The sequence below is a fragment of the Arvicanthis niloticus genome, chromosome 17, assembly GCF_011762505.2.
Source record: "Arvicanthis niloticus isolate mArvNil1 chromosome 17, mArvNil1.pat.X, whole genome shotgun sequence".
In the NCBI taxonomy this organism is placed as follows: Eukaryota; Metazoa; Chordata; class Mammalia; order Rodentia; family Muridae; genus Arvicanthis; species Arvicanthis niloticus.
Window position 1 is genome coordinate 43,245,291 of NC_047674.1, and position 18,993 is coordinate 43,264,283.

Consider the following 18,993-nt stretch of genomic DNA (forward strand, 5'->3'; position numbering starts at 1 on the left):
TTTTGTAAACTTTTAAGAAGATTACCACATTTTCTTTGGCTTTTTCCTTGCTGTCTTTTATTTGAGGATGCCTATGCCTTTTAACAATTGGGAGCCTAGAGTGGCGGTCCACACCTACAGTTCCAGCACTTGGGAAACTAAGGCATTCAGATTTGATGTCCACAAAGAACCTGCCTCCCATCTAAGCCCTTAAAGATGGGATCAATTTGATTATTAAAGAGGCACCTGTCTGAGCATATCCACCTGTTGCTCTGCTGCCTGTCTGTAAGTGTGGCAAAATCAATGTACTAATGTCTGGGTCAGAACCCTACCTAGTACTTGTTTTAAAAAGCAGATATAAAATAGTATTTATGGGGAAAAAACAACATGAGAGGGTAAGATATAAATAAATTCTGTTTTCCTTTAAAAAAAAATTGGATTAGGAGCTGTTGGAGAATTCCAGAGGGACAAATAGTCATTCAAGTTCTGCAGAGCAGGTGATTAAATGGAACTGCAACGGAGAAATAGCACCGTAATAGACAATCAGTGTTCTACTAAGCTGGGCTATTTGTTCCGTGAGGTCTGTAAAACTTGGCTATACACAGAAAAAAATGTTGTACAGCAGTCTTATTAATATAAAACCCCAAAGTCTTGGGCAACAGTTTGTGAGAGATTTAGAGCTCTAAAGTGATCCAGACCATCTAAGCGAAAGCCTGAATTACTACATGATGCAACCTAAAGAAACGGCGAGTGTTAAGTCATGACTTAGTCAAAACCTTGAAAATGGAGAATGACCTTGGTTTCTGGGGTCCTGAGTGTGGGTATTACCCTTTTTGTTGTCTTGTATGCAGTGTTATCTTATGTGTATTTGTCTAGCTTTAAATGCCTTCTACGTGGCACTTTTTTTTTTGGATAGAATCCACAAATTCTGTTGTTTGTTTAGTTAGGTAGAGGATTTGTAACTCAGTAAATTTCAATATGAACTTTGTGTGACTAACATCTAAACAGCTTTCTCCTTTACAAAGCATTTCATAATTAGCCATGCAAATATCTACCACCATGGTTTTATATAAATAACCTAGGTGCCGATTTAAAGTCCCAATATTATCAAGTATAAATGCTGAGCCACATTTAAGATGTAGCTTTAAAAGTCACATGCATAATGTGATCTTTAAAAAATATCTGTATTGATTCTTTGACTATTTCATTGTGTTTGACCTCACATTCTTCCCTTAAACCCTTATAGATCCACCTCCTTCTCTCTACCCCCAAACTTTTGTTCTTCTTCTTAAAAATAACCCAGTGAACCCAATTTGTGGTCATATACTTCTGCATGTGGAGCCATCCTGCTGCAAGGAACAGCACTGTTAAACAAAACTGACTCTCCTTTCTTGGATGGGGATTCATGAACCTCCTCTCTCTCTATGCAGGAATGTCGACTCCTTGGATCTCCTGCCTATAACAGCTGCTGTGTTCTTGAGTGCAGCAGGCATGTAACCTCCAGAAGACACTTTTTTTCTCCAATCTTCCCTGACGTGTGGCTCTTAAAGTCTTCCCACATCCTTGTTCATGATGATCCTTTAATGTTGGGGAGGTTGTGATACAGATGTACTGTCGAAGGCTGAGCAATCCACGGGCGTGCAGTCTCTGTAGTTTAACCAGCTGTGCCTGCACTAATCCCCATCTCTGGCACAAAGGAAGTTTCCTGATGACTTATGAGACCTGCACTAATGTACCGTTAGAGAGAGATGAATTTTCAGTCTTTCTGATGTCCATAATTTTTTTCTGCTCCACCTTTTACTAATAGACACGAAGCATCCCCTGATTTCCTCACCAAAACCAAAGACCAAGTTCTGTTGTCACTCCAAGGATGTGGTGGATATGCCTCAAATAATGTAATTAACACACTTCATAGAATTCACGATGCAGTATCCAGCTAAATATTTTTCATTAAATATATAACACCTGGTTACATTTATATCAATCACGATGTGAATCTTAACTACATGCACACATTTTATATTATCTTTTATGAAAGCAGGATATAGTGTGAAACATCATTTTAATAACTATAGTTCATGGTCATTGTTATTGGCATATTATATGAAACAATTGAATTATTATTAAATTCATTTCAAATAGCAAAAAATTGAATTCTTTAAACACCAAACTAATTGACCAATAAAAAATATGCTCTAAGTCAGTTTAGAGCCAAAGCAGTGACCTTTTCACTGGGCCGTATTGTCTTCCTAGGATGACATCATTAAAAATGAGCTGTATGAGAAATAATTAGAGGTGAAAGAAGGAGACAGAATAAATTTTTAAGTGAATAAATGGGAATAATAATTTATTTTTTCTACATAGTTTTTTTTCTAAGCTGGTGAGAAGCTGATAATGGTATTCCTTGACATTATGTAAAACCTTACCCCGTGTTCAGATTCTGTTTGAAAACACCCTAGCATTGCTACACAGATGTAAACCTGAAAGAGTTACTCTGAATGATAAAGACATTTAGACCTGACTGATTCACAGTTTTTCTCCCTTGTTATGCTACAATGTTGTTCAATGGTTTGTAAAATTATTGCAGTTAACTGCATAACATAATAAAACTCAGTGTTGAATATGTATTTCTGTTTTCTGCGAAGAATAAGACATTGCAGTGAATTAGAAGGGAAAGGGTAGTTTTCCATGAATAAAAGCAGATCACGTTAATTGACGGCTTAAACAATGTTCATTGCGTTTCTTAAGCGTGTGCAGTATTACACTGTAAACTTGGACATGTGAGTATCTGTAGGATTATTTTTAATTACCTAGTAAGAAGAGATACATTGTTGAATGGGACTAATGGATAGTGTTTAATTGTTAGAGAAAATTGCATTCCCTAGCATTCTGACTGTACACCAAGTAATAGCTTTTATTTTGAGTTTATCAACCATTTTAATCAGAAAACTGAAGTATCAGAATAATACTTAGAGATCAACATTCAGCATTGGAAAAAATAGCATTAAATTGCCAGGTAAACAGAATGTGGTTATAATTGCCTCTTGCACACATTTTGTATCTAAAACCACACAGTGTTTTACAAAATCCCACCCTATCTTCAATATTGAAGTGATAGGAGAGTCTTAATTTTTATGTACTTAAAAGTTAGTGTGTTCCATAGAAATTGTAGAAATAAGTTTGTAAATTTTTCAAATAAGGAATTTGTTTTTTTGGAGCACCTAATCAATATGTAAGTATGTGAGTTTAAATTTGCTTTCTGCACCCCAACACATTCTGGACAAATGTGATGGTTTCTGAATAGATGGTCCTCTTTGCAGACATAAGCAAACTTGCGAGTATTTATATGAATGTACATCTTTGTAAACTCATGTCAGCACATGAGAAAAAGCATTTTGTTCAGTTAAAAGTCTTGTTTTTTTTTTTTTTTTTTTTTTTTTTTTTTACTATTTTACAATATATCTTAATAATTTCCCATTGAGAGTGTAGGGAATAGCATCATTGTTTTTAATGATATCCCACTTTATGCATATACAATGTTTGGTTAGCCAATTCTCTGTTAGCAGTTTCTCCTTTTCACTATCTGAAACAATGCTTAAAGGCCATCTTTCTTCATGTACACTCTAAAGAGATTAAATTCAAATTGATTTTCTCCAGTTTTATTTCATTATCCTATATAAAAAAACTAATGTGGTATACTGAATTATGGAATATTAGGAGCAAGAACATGTATAAATTAAAAGCCACCCACAAATAATGCATAGCTATTCAGATTCTTTATTAGTCTGTCTTACATATTCCAACCCAGTGAGCCTGCTTATTTAATTATGCAGTTCTGGCATTTCTAGAAAGCACTGCAGAGAACAGAACTTCTCAGCCCCTGTAGCATGTTAGGGCTATACAATTCTGATTCTACACTGCAGCCAGTTAAATCAAAATCTCTAGGGGTGGAGCCCAGCCTTGGCCTGCCACACTAGATGATTCCAGATACAGCAGATGCTAAAGATGACTGATTCTGAGAATAAGAGGTTTCCTGGAGTAAAACAGATGAATAAGAAAAAAATTCTCATGAATTCCAGTGGAAAAATACCAATAACTTAATCTGTCATCAAAATTAAGACACATGATGAGCATATCTATATAGCGATTTTCTTATATTTTTGGTTGTGAGCTTAGCCTTTAACTGATGAGCCATTTCTTCAGTCCAAGTGATTTTCTTAAATAAAAAACTTCAGGTGTATGTTTCTAGTCTTAATTTGGTTGGTGGAAATAGAAGCATATTGTTATTCTTCTTGTCTGCTATTGTAGCTTATGGACCACTTTGAAGGAGTTGTCTTAGCTGCATTTTATATGTTCTTTTAATGCACATCACTCTTGAAACTGTGTTTCTCTCCCCTGATAGGGGACAGTCTCCTTGACAGCACCACTTTAGGCTACTTCAGTCTATGTTTTGTCCCTAGGATTAGGTGCAGGGCTGACATGGTTGGCACTGGGTCAGTGCTGGTCCTGTGAATCGATCATTAGCATCTTTGGAACTATATGTTGTATTTGGAGAGACCACAAACTGTATTTTACTTATATTTAGATTTTATATAGGGAAACACTTTGGGGAGAATGTGAATTTGCATTGTGTGCTTGCATGCATGTACAGTTGTGTGTGTGTGTGTGTGTGTGTGTGTGTGTAGGTGTGAGAAAATAATAGAAAAACAAGATTATTGCAGGGAAAACAGACATTTAATAAAATAGGGGTACATTTATTATTTAAGCAAACAATTGTGCTCTTTTTTTTTTCTTCCAAAAGCTGACCTGATATACAAGAAAGAATTCAAAAGACACCTGGTTCTCATGGAGTCCATTTTAATCACAAGGATGATAAGAGGGACTGATTGAAAATGGAATGTAATGGATCCAGGTCAATTCAGCACTGGAGAGGGATTGTCAGAACTCTAGAAGAAACTGTTCTAAAGATGTAAATGCTATAGTTTTCAACATCTAAAATTAAAACTAACAGGTCTGGCATGGCACAAGAAAGAATAAGAATCTTTTTTTTTTTAAAGTGGATTCTAATCCTATGGCTTTAAAACTACTGTAAAATAGCTATTGCAATTATCAGATAAAGCACAGGATATTTTAGTCTGTGTCTACAGATGTTAATTTTGTGTTTGAGGATATCAAACACTCACTGATACTTTGATGGCTGGGGACATTTGTAAGTGGTAGCAACTGCTGTCACAATAGGCAGGTTAAGACGTTTATGATCTACTGGCCAACATAGAGTAAACTCAAAGTTAATGAACTCAAAGTTTTTTTTGTAGACATCGTTTTTTCGTCTTTTACTTTTTCTTCTATCTTTCTTTTTTGGCATTGTTTTTGCCTTATTGGTATTTTGTTTCTATATTTTGGTTTCTGTTTATGTGGGACTTGTGTGTGTTTCATGTTTGTGTGTTTTGTTTGTTCATTTGTTTGTTTTTTAAAGAGAAAGAAAGAAGAAAATATTGGGAGCATGGGGAAGATTTGGAAGAAATTGGAGGATGGGAAAACATGATCAAAATATATTGCATGAAAAAGTTTTTTTTTTTTTTCAATAAACAAAAGGTAAAGCTTTCTTTCCTGATTTCCAATCCCTTTTCTCCTGAGCCTTGACTTTTTTCTTCCTTTTATGTAACAGCCCTGGCTTCCTGTAACTCACTTTGTACAGCAAAGTTGGCCTTGAACTCAGAGATCTGTCTGCCTCTACCACATGTGGCCCGTTTCTTCTTTCTTTCTTTATAGTACTGCATATTGAACCAAGGGTGTCATGTTCATGCTACATAAGTGTTTATTCTGGCATGAAGAGAAATGCCTACCTCCCCTCACCTTTAAGTTTAAACAGGATCTCAAAAGTTTCCCTGCCTGGCTGAATTCCTCATGTCACTCAGGTGGGCCTTGAACTTTGATCCTTCTGCCTCAGCCTCCCATTAGCTGCAGATTTTATCCAACAATATAGACTACATTGGGCAATTTCAGAAATAGAGAAATCTAAAGTGACAGAACTAGAATGTGAGCAAATGATAATGTTGAATACGTAAAAAAAAAAAAGTATTGGTTCTCATCCTAATAATAATTCACGTCAATAAATAAATTATTCCAAGTTCTTCAGATTTATACTTTCAGGTAAATACTTCTAAATTAATTTCAATTTTTCATGAGAAGAAATCTAATCGTGAAAAGACCTCATAAGGTCATTTTTATATGACTCCCCCAATGTAAGAATGAGGTCATCTTTATGCAGGTAAATTTAATCTGTCATCTCAGGAGTTATTGTTTGAGCTTTTCAATTGTCCATGTGTTTTCATTTTTCTATGCTGCCTACCAATTCTATAAAGGTGTCACTAAGAAGGTCTTCGCTCCAGATGAAGAAAAGTGATAGTTGTGGTGTCAAATGGCTTCTACACAGAATGCATGTGCAATGCTGGTTTCTTAAACTGTCTTAAAAGAAAACAAGCTAAATAATCTATTGAAACACACACACACACACACACACACACACACACACACACCCCTATGCGCATGCACACACATACACAGACACAATGCAATTTCACATTCTTTTAGTTTTAGTTAGTTTGCGATGGTTTACAGAAATTGTTTCCTCAAAAGATTCAGGTATGAAAGACATATTTCTCAATGCAATATGCAATATGAAGAGGTGGGACGATTGTAAAGTAATTGGATCATGATAGCTCTGACTTGGCCTTATCAGGGACCCTTGTCATAATTGAATTGATTGTAAGGAGACGGTGGAAACAAGGTGCAGCCTGACTGTTTGGAGACTATGTTCTGTTCCATGCCTCCTCATCTCACTCTACATCCCAGGCTGCCATGTAATGAGCAGATTTTCCTATATTCCCCCCCCGCCCCCCATGATACCACTTGTCCATCAGCTCTGCCGCAGGGAGACATGTGACCTTGGACTGACGCCTTCAAAACTGTGAACCAAAATAAGACTTCCTTTAACTTACACTTTCTCAGCTAATTTTTCGCAAGATTGAGAAACTAATGTGTAAGTCACTGCTTTTTTAGCATTCGTTCTAACAATACTGCTTCTTACTGCTTTAACTACTGAGGAATAGAGTCATGGCGCTAAGTGCTTATCACTTAGAGATGAAGTTTAAAACTATACACCTAAGGAATTTTCTATCTTAATTTTTGAGTATTTCATGAGTTGACAAACATAAGAGTAATCAATAATATTTTCATAATGATTTTTAAACCCCATGAAAGATGATATCATTTTATAAGGTTGGTCTCACAGATTTTAAAAGGTTTGAAAATTTTATTAAACCAGAATTCTGTTGCTGGTAGACTGCCCTTGAGCTTAGTCTGTTCTTTCTCGTATATTACAGATGAAAACTCTGGCTCTTCAAAGCTGAAAATGAGCCATGAACCATGTACAGATGCTATGACCCCTTCATTCCGTGTCCACTACCCTTTCCTGTCACATTTCACTGAGTTTTTAGTTAATCAGGGGCAAATATTTGTTATCTGTGTTTTCCCTTTCATTTATCAAAATCCTCAAAATTTAATTGTCCCCATGAAAACCAAAATTAACCTCTGCTTGTACTCCAAAGCTGGCTTGGGGATTTAGAAGTGAAAATGATGTTAGCACAGTTCAAATTGGAGGATACCTAGTCCAAGTATTTAGATTATATTAAGGTAAAGGTCAAGACTGAAAATGTCAGATGAGACTGAGAGTGGAACCACGGCAAGTACAAAGATAGCATACGCCAAACACATAAAGCTGGGTGTAGATTGACCTCCTAAGCATCCACCAAACACACAAAGATGGGCACATATTGACTTCCCAAGAACCCATTTGAAGCAGATAGAAAGGCCTGTGTAACTTAATTGCATTTTTATCTTATATTTATTAATTTATATATGTGTGTGTGTGTGTGTGTGTGTGTGTGTGCGTGCATGCATGCATGCATGAGACAATACATGTGGAGGTCAGAGGATTGTTTCCAGGAGTCAGTTGCCTCTTTCCACTCTGTTAGACTTAGAGATTAAACTAAGGCTTGTCAACACATGGCTTTATCTTTATTGAGCCATCTTGCCAGTCCTAATATACTTACTCTTGATGTTACTATTTTTTATCTCGAAGGGTAGACTTGTATAATTATAGCTTTATGTATCCGTATGTAACTGCTTTTCAAAAACTCAAATACATTGACCCCAAGAAAGTTAATTTCTTACAGTTCAAAAACAGGGAAATCTGAATAATTTCATTGAAAGGTTAGTGTGCCTGCATTTAAAAGGGTCATGGAAGACCTCAGGGGAAATACTTACTTAGTGTCATATATAGGACATTTATATCAAAACTCTAATTTACATATGCTTATAAAATGTAAAAGAGAATAAGAAGTAAAACTGACTTGAATACTTTAATAAATTACCCAAATAAACACAGTGTTGTGCAGTGAGAAGGCTCTGTAAAGGAGTTTAAGAACAGACTTCAAGGTAAACTTTGACAATGTCATCTTCTAATAATAGGAAGTTTATTATTACTAGTGACTAATGAATTTCATTTTATGGCATGTGTCTTGACATTGAAGTGTTTCATGGCATGGCATTTTTTTCATCCTCTATAAATTCAAAAATCCCCAGATAAAAATTTATAGTGTGAGACTAGGAAATGGGTAACAGTTTGAGGTGAGACATTGGTTAGAAGTGGTGCTTTTGAAGTCCTGAAAAGGAGATGAAAGTTCTCTACTGGCTACCAACTTTACTTTTTAAGCAAATAGTTGTCAAACATACCTAATGTGAGCTAGACACTATCTTTGCCTTTGTAGGATCTAACAATGATCCAAACAGACAGCCAGACAGCGTCCTCTGCCTTCCTGACTCTTGCATCTTAATGATTTATAGACTGCTAAGGGCACCTCATCAGAACAGGAAAGAAGGGAGAGAGGGAGGAGGTGGAAAAGGAGGAAGACAAGAAGTATGAAGGACAGAAATATTCTAAAAGGTATATGTCTACTATGGAAGCTTCTGGAACTCCACTTCTAGCATAAGCTGTCCTTCATGTCCTTCTACAGATTGGCATGTGGGTGTGGCTTTATGTCTACAGTACCAACTCGCTGGGGTTTCTAAAAGCTGATATTTCTCTTTTCCTTTTCTCCCTAGTTGACTCTGATCTACTCGGGTCAGAGATCTTTGTATCACAGAGCTCACCATGGTGCTGACCTGAGGAATACTCTTTCAATGAATGGGCATCATACTTTTCTGGCAGAGTTATCATTTACCTTTTGGTATTGACTGTTCTTACTACATTGGAAACTGAAAGCCTGGAGTCAATGCAGGCTCACCCCCTAAAGGCATAGACCCTGATAGTAGAGTAGGAAGAAGTTTTGCAGAAGGAAGTGTTATTAACCCCCCCTCCCCACTTCTCCCAAATAAAGTCTCTCAGCTCTGCTCTCTGCCTTATATAAAATGAGCTTCAAGTACTTCATTGTTAAGATCTGAGCTCTCACAGGCTTGTCTTCTATACCTTTATCTCAAGGCAGTAATTGCACAGATGTGGTCAGATTAATAGCTATTTCAGAACACCTTTAAGTCTTAACGATCATTTCACTCTATCTTTTTGATTACTTAAAACTTTATTTAAAAAAAAACATAATCAGCATCACAGAGGTTTGTCAAAAAAAAAAAAAAAGTCTAGCTTTGTGGGTCTTCCTGGACATTTAAGGGAAATTCCTACACTTGATGTCTAGGAGTAAAAATATTCTTGAGCTTGTGCCTGGAGAACTCCCCCAGATCCTCAAGTTTCCATGACAAGTACTGCTTCAAGTTCTTTCAATTCTCTGCAGCTCTGTAGTGTAGGAGTAAGAGGGTGAGCAGCCGTGTGTGTGCTTTGGTGCAAACAGCTGAAATTAAATTCCACGAGTTCCCTAGAGAAGCCTTGCCTCTACTTGACCCAATGTCACCTCAGGGACTTGCTTCAGCAAATCACTTAGAACCTGTAAGTATTTTCTTTTATTTAACAATGATAACTAGTGTAGTTTGAGCAGTATTGCCACCCATGGTAAGAGCCAGAGATAAAATCGGAGCAATCTAACACTGAATATGCACTCTGATAAATCACACGCGTCAGCTCGCAACTATCATAATGCTCTACCTAAAGCTATCTGTATAGTCACCTTTCCGCATCATTGACACTCCTCAGAATGTATTGCTAACAATCATTTTAATTGCCATATGTCCTTCTTCTGAGATAAACAGTGTGTTCAGTGCTCACACTGTTGTGGGTCAGAATCAATAACATTACCAAGATACATAAATGAGTCACCATGAGCAGCCGTACTGTCCGTGTCTGCTGGGTTAAGATGGTGCTGGATAACTGAGGAGATAAAGTGTAGTAATGTAGGCGTTGACTCTGAGTCGTAGAAGGACTGTCAGCATAAATTTCTGCTGCTTAGCATTAAACATTTCAGTGATAGCGTTGTCTTAATACCACACATACCTTAGTGATAGAGATCAAAATAGTCACATGCCTCTTTGCACTTTCCCACAATGCCCTGCAAACTATATTTGCACAATAAGCCTTACTGCTTTCATGATCGTGAGAGAGAAGGGGTGGGGGGAGGATGTCTGTTTGCCTCTAATAAAAAAGATGAAACAGAATTTACAATTTTATCTTTCTGAATTTTAAACTACTGTTAACATTGAGACCAATAATAAAGTACAAATGTTGAATAAAAAGACAATGTACGTGAAGTTTTGGGGCACAAGAGATAGGTACAGAAAGAAAGAAACTGAAGATAGCAAGGAGGGTTGGTTTCCTGGGAGGTTTTCTTTCAGCCTGAGTAAAATGAGAAATTGACAGCGAGAAATAACCCTTGTCCTTCACTTCTTGGATAAACATTCAGCTTGGTATTATGCTGAAAACTCCCAAACTCTAACAACAATGTGGAATGAATATTTTATGGAACCACATGAATTTACTAGTCTAATAAATTTTCTTTCCACAGGCTCTATATTTTATTTTGCGAATCAGAAGAGAATAACTCATGTTCCAATTAACAGTATGTCCCAGAACAATCTTACCCAATTTAAGTATTATGGATTATTTGTCTAATATCATATATTTCATATATGTACTGCCTTGCCTGTGATAAGAAAAAAAATCCAGGGACCATGTACAATCATGTAATTAATCTCTGGATAAATGTTTTAGAAAGCACATAATTTTCATAACAAAATAATGCTTTGACTTGCATGTTATATTTTTTCTTAATAAAGTAGCACTGTGAGTTGGGGATGATGGTTGGGCAAACAAAGCCACAGAACTGCTCTTGCTGGAGGGAGAGAGAAGCTGGTCAGGGAATGCATGTTTCCCTTTGATCCTGTTTGCTGTTTACTGCTTCCTGGTTGATTGTGTTCATCCCGTCTGGGCTGAGACACAGCCTAAAATGCCCCTAGAAATCTGAACAAGTGGCAGCCATGACCTGTGTTTGTGGGACTTGGCAGGACTTCTCCTGCCCCACAGAAGCCATGATGATTTCAAACATTTAAAATAGAATGTAGACACAAATATGAATGTAGTTTCGAAGTGTCTCTTCCTCAAACCCTAGGTCTTAGCTGTTACCAAAACAGAACTTCCTTGAAGCAATTCTTCATTTTTAACTGTCACAGAATCAAAACTGAATACACGAGCTATTTAAAATCAGTCGTGATTATTTATGCAGGAGACTGATAAGAGTCATTTCTTCAGTTCACTTCTCAGGGAGAAAACACAGAGAAGACCCGGGGAAGATATGCTTTAGGTTCTGCTGAAACACAACCCTAAGTTTGAAGGAGAGGGCATGGTGAGAACAGATTAAAGGCCTGATTACTACCGATAGGAGTACATGAGTTTTGTGCTTGTAGATTGTTAACCAACTGCCTGCTGATCACAGCCTAAACACAAATATTCAACAAGGAAGGAAGGGAGGGAGGGAGGGAGGGAGGAAGGAAGGAAGGAAGGAAGGAAGGAAGGAAGGAAGGAAGGAAGGAAGGAAATAAAAGAATCCATATATAGCAGGACATTCAGCTCCACCCTTCCCTTTGGAAAGAGTAAACTAGACCAGTGAAGACTTACCATGAGAAAGAGCAGGGCTTCCTCTGTGTGATGCTTGTGATGCTTGTCCTAGATTTTTTGTGGTTGGAATTAAGCTGGTAAGCAGCTTGGTGTAAAGAACCAGTAGATTACAGACATGCTGGAATAGTCTCTGGCTTCCGGGAATAAAATGTCACCACAAGACTGCGACTCTGATTATCTCTACATCAATTTCTTAATAGTTGGACCAGTAAGGTTGTAGAAGCTTGCTTTCTGCCCACCCCATGCTTCTTCTCACCAATAGATACTTAGCATTTTTCTGTTCTTGTTACTGTCTGGATCCAAGCATTAACCTCTGAAAATCTTAGTTTTCAGAGAGGCGAGAATTTTTAAAGTCAAACTAGCAGTGACTACTTGGTGATACTCTCATTTCACCTCAACCTCAGGTCAGACATCTCAGTTTAAAACCATCACACAATGCAAGTGGAGCTACTGGGCCTGAGGCTAAGTGTCCTGTGTGCTACCGAGGAAGGCTTAAGAAAGGTGATGGATGAAGCATGAGTCTTGCTCTTTTCCAGGCTGGAGAGATGGCTCAGCCGTTAAAGGCTAGGCTCACAAGCAAAAATATAAGAGTCTTGCTCTTTTCCTTAGCCTGTTGTGGTGGTTCTCAACCTTCCTAATGCTGTGACCCTTTCATACAGTTCCTCATGCTGTGGTGACCCCCGGCCATTATGTTTGTTGCTACTTCATAGCTGCAATTGCGATCCTGTTATGAATCGTAATGCAAATATCTGACGGGCAGGGCAGGGTGTGCGGTCCCTGTGAAAGAGTTATTCAACATACACAGGTTGAGAACTGCTGCCCTAGCGTGTGTCAGTAGTATTCTGGCCTCATTCTGTGTCTGCTCCATAATTGAAATTCAAATTATAATCATCATCTCTCAGTGACCCTAGTGCTAGGTTGGTGGCCAGCAAGCTCCAAGGACCCTGCTGTCTTTGCTCTTACCTGATCTTTTACTTGGAGGCTGGAAATAATGAGCTTAAGGCCTGTCAAAAACATCACTCTCAATTCAAAAGGGATAAGAGTTTAGTTTGAAGCCAAATATGAGTCACCATGGCCTGGAAACAGGGTTCTAGGTCACCCAAACTCTTTATTCCAATACATTACCAGTATGATGGAATTTTTATAGTAATAGAACAAACACAGACCGAGGCCCTGAAATAAATTGGTGGAAACATTAAGTAGGTTGGTAAAGGTAAAGCCAGAAAAGCTTGGTTATGGGCACTCAGAGCCATTTGGTTGGTAGAAACTACATGTTTTGTTAAGTTTGTATGTGCTAAAATGTTATATCTGTTAGACACAGGAGGTTGGGTGCTATAGAGAGGTGGGCAAGCCATGGTGGTTTAATGGGCAAAAGACTCCCCAAGATAAATTATGATTTTTCTCTTGACCAGCAGCATCTCAGCTGACTTCATAGTCACTGGATTTCTATTTAGTTAATCAATTTTGCAGAAGTTTTAGTGGAAGGTGCAGTTTCTCTCCAGGAACTTTTGTTCAAAGCCCTCATAGCTACTTCTTTGCTCAGCTCCTGACTGAAATGTGCGTGTAGGTAGCAAGATGGCTCAGTGGTTAAAAACACTTGCTTTCAAACCTGACCATCTGCGTTTGGTTCCTATGACCTACGGGGTTGAAGAAGATAACTGATTCCTTCAAGTGTCTTCTTCTGGATATGTGCTGTGTATGTATGTACATACGCCACATGCAGGACACATGCATACGCGCACACACACACACACACACAAATGCATATATAACAAACACATATACAAACACATACATTGTACAAACACATATACACACACAAACACATACACAACACATAGCACATACACAAACACACACATCCACACAAACACATAAACAACACATACACATATAAACACACAGGAATAAACAAATAAATGAATTAATATGGGTTGACTTGCATGCTTACTTCTTGAAAGACCTACCATAATCTTTTGCATCTCATGATTTGAAGCATTTGATTCTGTGTCTTCTAATCCCAGGCACGCCCAGGCTTCCCATCCTGAACACCGGTTATCTGCACACAGGAGATTGATAGCTGCTTGCCATCACTACCCTTCTGAGTGTGATTTTAGGTCCGCAAGACTCTTCTCCCTGTCACCATCCCTCTCTTGAAATAATCATTTTGTGGTAGCTTTCTGTGAGGCCTCTGACTGGTCCTTTAAGGATTTGCGGAATACGATTCAGATGTGCAGGAGGGGGTAGGCACCATAGTGCCAGGGTGAACTGAACATTGATTGTACCACACAGATAGATCCTAGCACAGGAGAGTCATTTCCTGTGCCTGCCTGTATGAAAGACACAGGTCACTTTGGTCTGCTCAGAGCTCAGTCAGATTTGCAGCTAGTTCTGAGTTTATTGCTCTGTTATTAATGTTAGTATTAAAAATAAACTGTAAAGTTCTTCCTTTACTAGACGCTATAAAGAGACTGTAAATGCCACCTAAAATTAACCACACTAGATTTAGTTAATGCATTTCATGCATTATACATATATTCTAGCATTTGGAATTTTTTATTTGGTTTCCTGGCAATTTACTTATTTTTCTGTAATGCGTTATGTGTTTGGGATACATTGTGATAATTTATGTTACATCTAATTGTAATATCTGTTAAGCAACAGTCATATCAAGATGATGTCTGAAGAATCCTTGAGATTTCTTTTTTACTTGTTTAAAAGTGTAGTCTGTTGCTATATTGTGAAAAACTATCTGGTATTTTGTCAAGAGATGTTAAAAATGGTAAGAAGTAACTTGGAATCAGAGGTAAAAGGAGAATGTCACATACAAAAATGAGATGCTTATAAATTCTAATTTGCTCAGAACCTTTTGCAATTTTATCGACATATACTTACAGTTATTTAGGGTACTCACTAATGTCAGATTTGCACAAAAGTAAATATAAGTTTATGTCTTAAGACTAAGCATAGACGAAGATGCTATATGGTGAAATAGCTCAGTGGGTCTGTGCCTGTCAGTTCGTCAAGACAGTTGGGTGGATCTGTGACTCTAGTGCTGGTGGACAGAGGACAAGCAAGTTCCCAGAGCTTGCTAGCCAGCCAGATCAGATATGTGGTGATTCCCAGGTTCAGTGAGAGATCCTGTCTCAAAAGATGAAATGTGAAGTGATCAAGGAAAACACCTGCTCTCTAACCTCCACGTGCAATGCCACACACGTGCAAGTGTGACCCATGCACATGAGTACACACACGTGTTATTAAACACACATACATTTGAATAGAATAAATTATATATAGTACCCACAGATATTTAAAGACTTATGTATTAGAAGGAGAATGTGAGTATTTTATAAGGAAAAGCATAGGCAGTAAGATCAGGTGTGAATCAAATATAACCAGAAGTAGCTTTGGAAAGATCAAGATATCCGGTTCCCAGCGGTTTGTCCTCACATTCTCACAATCCTACAGTGATCGTGGCATCTACTTTGTTCGAAGAAAATAAAATATTCCTGGATTGTAAATGCTTCATATTTATTGCTTCCTTGAGCTATTAACAGGTGACATTGTTTCTTCAGTTCTAAACTATAAACATTGAGTTTTCTTATTGGTGTTTTCTGGCAATGCTTAGTGATATGCAACCTATGGTATGTGAAACAAATGGCAAGCTTCTGTAGGAACAACATGGATTGATGCTCAACTTAAGATGGTAAGAGATGCAGGAAGGGTAACTTGCTGTCTTTGCCACTGGGTCATCCAGATATTGTTTTCCACCCATGGCATTTTTGAAGGAGTTAGTTTGCAATTTCCTTATAAACAAAACAAACATAGTTTAAGAGTGGAGACTTGAGAGTCCTGAAAAGAAAAAAAATGTTTGCACCTTAGTATGTTGAGTTTTACATGTGCCCATAATTTGTGATGCTTTAATAACTAGTAATTCTATTTATATTAGTAGTTATGTGCACCTCAAAGGGCTGAATTGGTTCCCCCCTCTGTATAGGTGTGTTTGTCTGCATGTGCACACACATGTGCACGTGTGCCTATGCCTACTTGTACATGTGTTTGTAGGTGCAGTTTGCGGAGGCCAGAGGATGTCACCAGCATCTTCCAACTTGCTCTGCCTTATGCCCTTGAGACAGGTCTCTCCTTCCCTGCTTCCCCTCCCTCTCCCCTCTCCTCCCCTTCCCCTTTCCCTCTCCCCTCCTAATCTCTCTCTCTCAATCTCTCTCTTTCTCTCTCTGAAACTTCCCCATTTTTAGCTAAGTTTATAACCAGTAAGCCCCAACTACCCTCATGCCTTCTCCCCTCCCCTGAGTAGTTAGGTTAGATACATGCCAGACTTGGCTTTTTACATGGGCAGTAGGGACCAGGTCTCCATATTTGGAAGTGCTCTTACCCACTGATTTATTTCTGCAGCTTCGAGACTGGGCTCTTACTAAGGATGCAGGATTATTCAGGCTGGTTATTTAAGAGCAGTGAAACTTTGTCTGGTATGTACCATATAAGCAAGAGGAAACACTTTTCTTTACAAAAGTAGTAGTTAATTGTTACAGATGTCAAAGATGTAGCTGCCATAGTTGTCGGAATCTCACGTTGTTTGAGCTGTTAGTTTTCTGGTGGATTTGCCAAGCCCCAAAGCTGAGATATGTAAAACTGGAAATTCAGAGTTTTAACTAAGTAAGCAATTACATAATAGGAGTCCCCACTGTAGATGTAAATTTTCTTCTACTGCTCCACCCTTGAACATAGACAGAAACTTCAATATACAATATAAGGAGATGCTTTATAACTTGACTATTTTCCCATCATTTTTACTTTTTAAATGCAACATTCTCATGTCAAGTAAAAAGCCTAAAATGGAGCATTTCAATTCCTTAATCATTATGCAATCTCTTATAATTAATAATTATAAACTCATAATTAATACAAATGTGAAAAATACCAAGGCTTTCTTTTGATATTTCCAGGCAGCTGAGTACAAAAGCTGAAATAGTAAGGTGATTAATATTATTTCTGAAGACAATGAACATAATATGTGCATATGCCTTTTTATATTCTCCAGGAATCCTAAGTTAATTATTACACACACACACACACACACACACATTACAAAATGAAAAATGCTAGTAAACTTACTTATGGGTATATAGTCAAAATTTGCTCACATACAGAAAAGTCTAACACTTAAAGCAATAAACAAACAAAAACTTTATGTTTATGGATGCGTTTCCTGCTCTCCATGTGTGTGCAGTTCCAGTAGAGGCCAGCAGGGGGAGATAGCTCCCCCCAAAGCTGAAGTTATAGGCATTGTGACCTGCCTTGTGGGTTCCTGGAATCAGCCTGGGGCTTCTGAAAGAGCAGCCAATGTTATTAACCACTGAATCATATCTCTGGCCCAGGAATGCCTAACTTCTAAAAATATATATCTTAGTATACTATGTTATTTTTTTCAAGAATTCTGTCAGAATTGTCTCACAAGTAGTATTCTTAATAGGAATCAAGTGGCATGATAAAATAGATAATTTGGAAAGATTTTTAACAAGAAGACTAGCTAAAAAGATGAGGGCTCTGTTTAGGATAGGCAACAAATGAGGAAATAGAGCTAGTGATAAAAAAAAAAGACTATGGCTGTTTAAGCATGAAGAATGGAAGAAAGAATATCACTGAAAGGCAAAAAACCAAAAACAAACAAACAAACAAGGCAACTCAAAAAAAAAAAAAAAAAAAAAGCCAGAAGTTGAGAGACTGTTACATTTTAAATGTGAAGTCCCTTCTGAAGGTTCATGTGTTTGAAAACCTAGTCCCCAGTGAGTGGTACCATTTTGGTGAGATTGTGGGAAAATTAATTAATTAATTAATTAATACATGGGCCTCACTGGCAGATAGAGCCCAAGGGATGGGATTAGTATTTATAGGTCACCTCCATTTCAGAGGAGCAGTCTGCTTCTAGGTGGGCACCATGTAACTAGCAGCTGCTTCTACAGACCTCTTCCTTGCCATGTTGGGCTGTATCCTACAAACCCCGAGCCAGCACAAATCCTTCCTCGCTCAAGTTGCATCTGCAACATGTCTGGTCATAGCACAGAGGGAAGCAAGAAACCTGGGGGCATAGTGCTAGAGAAATATGGGATGATATTGTGGAGTCAAATGTCTCATCCATAATCAATCTCAGCCTCTCAGCTCTCCTGTAGATGATGAGAACTGGCAAGGCAAACCCAGAGCAGAAAGGAAACGATCTCGTTGATGAAGTTCTAACAGAAGTGTCTGCTATGAGTGGGCATTAGGTCTGTAAAGATTAAGTCTCTACTCCCTGGATGCCAAGCACAGCCTCTTACTCACCAATCACTCACAAAATCCTCTTATGTTGATTATTCCCTACACTGATTTAAATCATTATATATAATATCATAATATCATATATATATAATTATAATTATACATATAGTCTGTTAATCTCCTCTCTTTCTGCAGGATCTCATCAAGCATGCTCGCTTCCATTGCTAGCTCTTTGAGACCATGGTATCCACACAGGATACCCTGTAATTTGTTAACAGAAAAAGGAGACAATTTATTAGACAAATACAAACTTAGAAAGACAAATTAAGCCCAAAGTTAGCAGAAGGGAGGAGTAGTAAATGAGGGGAAACCCTGCTAATTAAGGTCAAAGTCCACCATGTTTCCGATAGCTCCTCTGAGCTTGGAGCAGCAGAGCTTCTCCTTCTCTGACCTTCTCTGGCTAACCTGACCTCCCACACCCTCTACCTGGGGGAAGTCAGATAGTCCTCATATCAAATCTACTAGTTCAACTTCTTTCCTGATAAGAACCTGCCCAGCAAGTACTTGGGATTCTTGGATGCCTCTCCATACAGACGAAGCATTCATGGTACTTTAAACTCTAG

At 37.9% G+C, this 18,993-nt stretch overlaps 1 protein-coding gene and 1 long non-coding RNA gene across 39 annotated transcripts in view; one reads left to right on the plus strand and one right to left on the minus strand.

Annotated features, from left to right (window-relative positions):
* The window catches only part of LOC143434857 (uncharacterized), a 34,345-nt gene extending 22,095 nt beyond the window's left edge, over positions 1–12,250 (minus strand). For both annotated transcript variants that reach the window (XR_013104673.1, XR_013104672.1), the window contains exon 1: positions 12,098–12,250. This is a non-coding gene — a long non-coding RNA (uncharacterized LOC143434857). The remainder of the gene's footprint in view (positions 1–12,097) is intronic.
* Positions 1–18,993, plus strand: part of Rims1 (regulating synaptic membrane exocytosis 1) — a 468,064-nt gene that overhangs the window by 32,879 nt on the left and 416,192 nt on the right. The window lies entirely within an intron of this gene.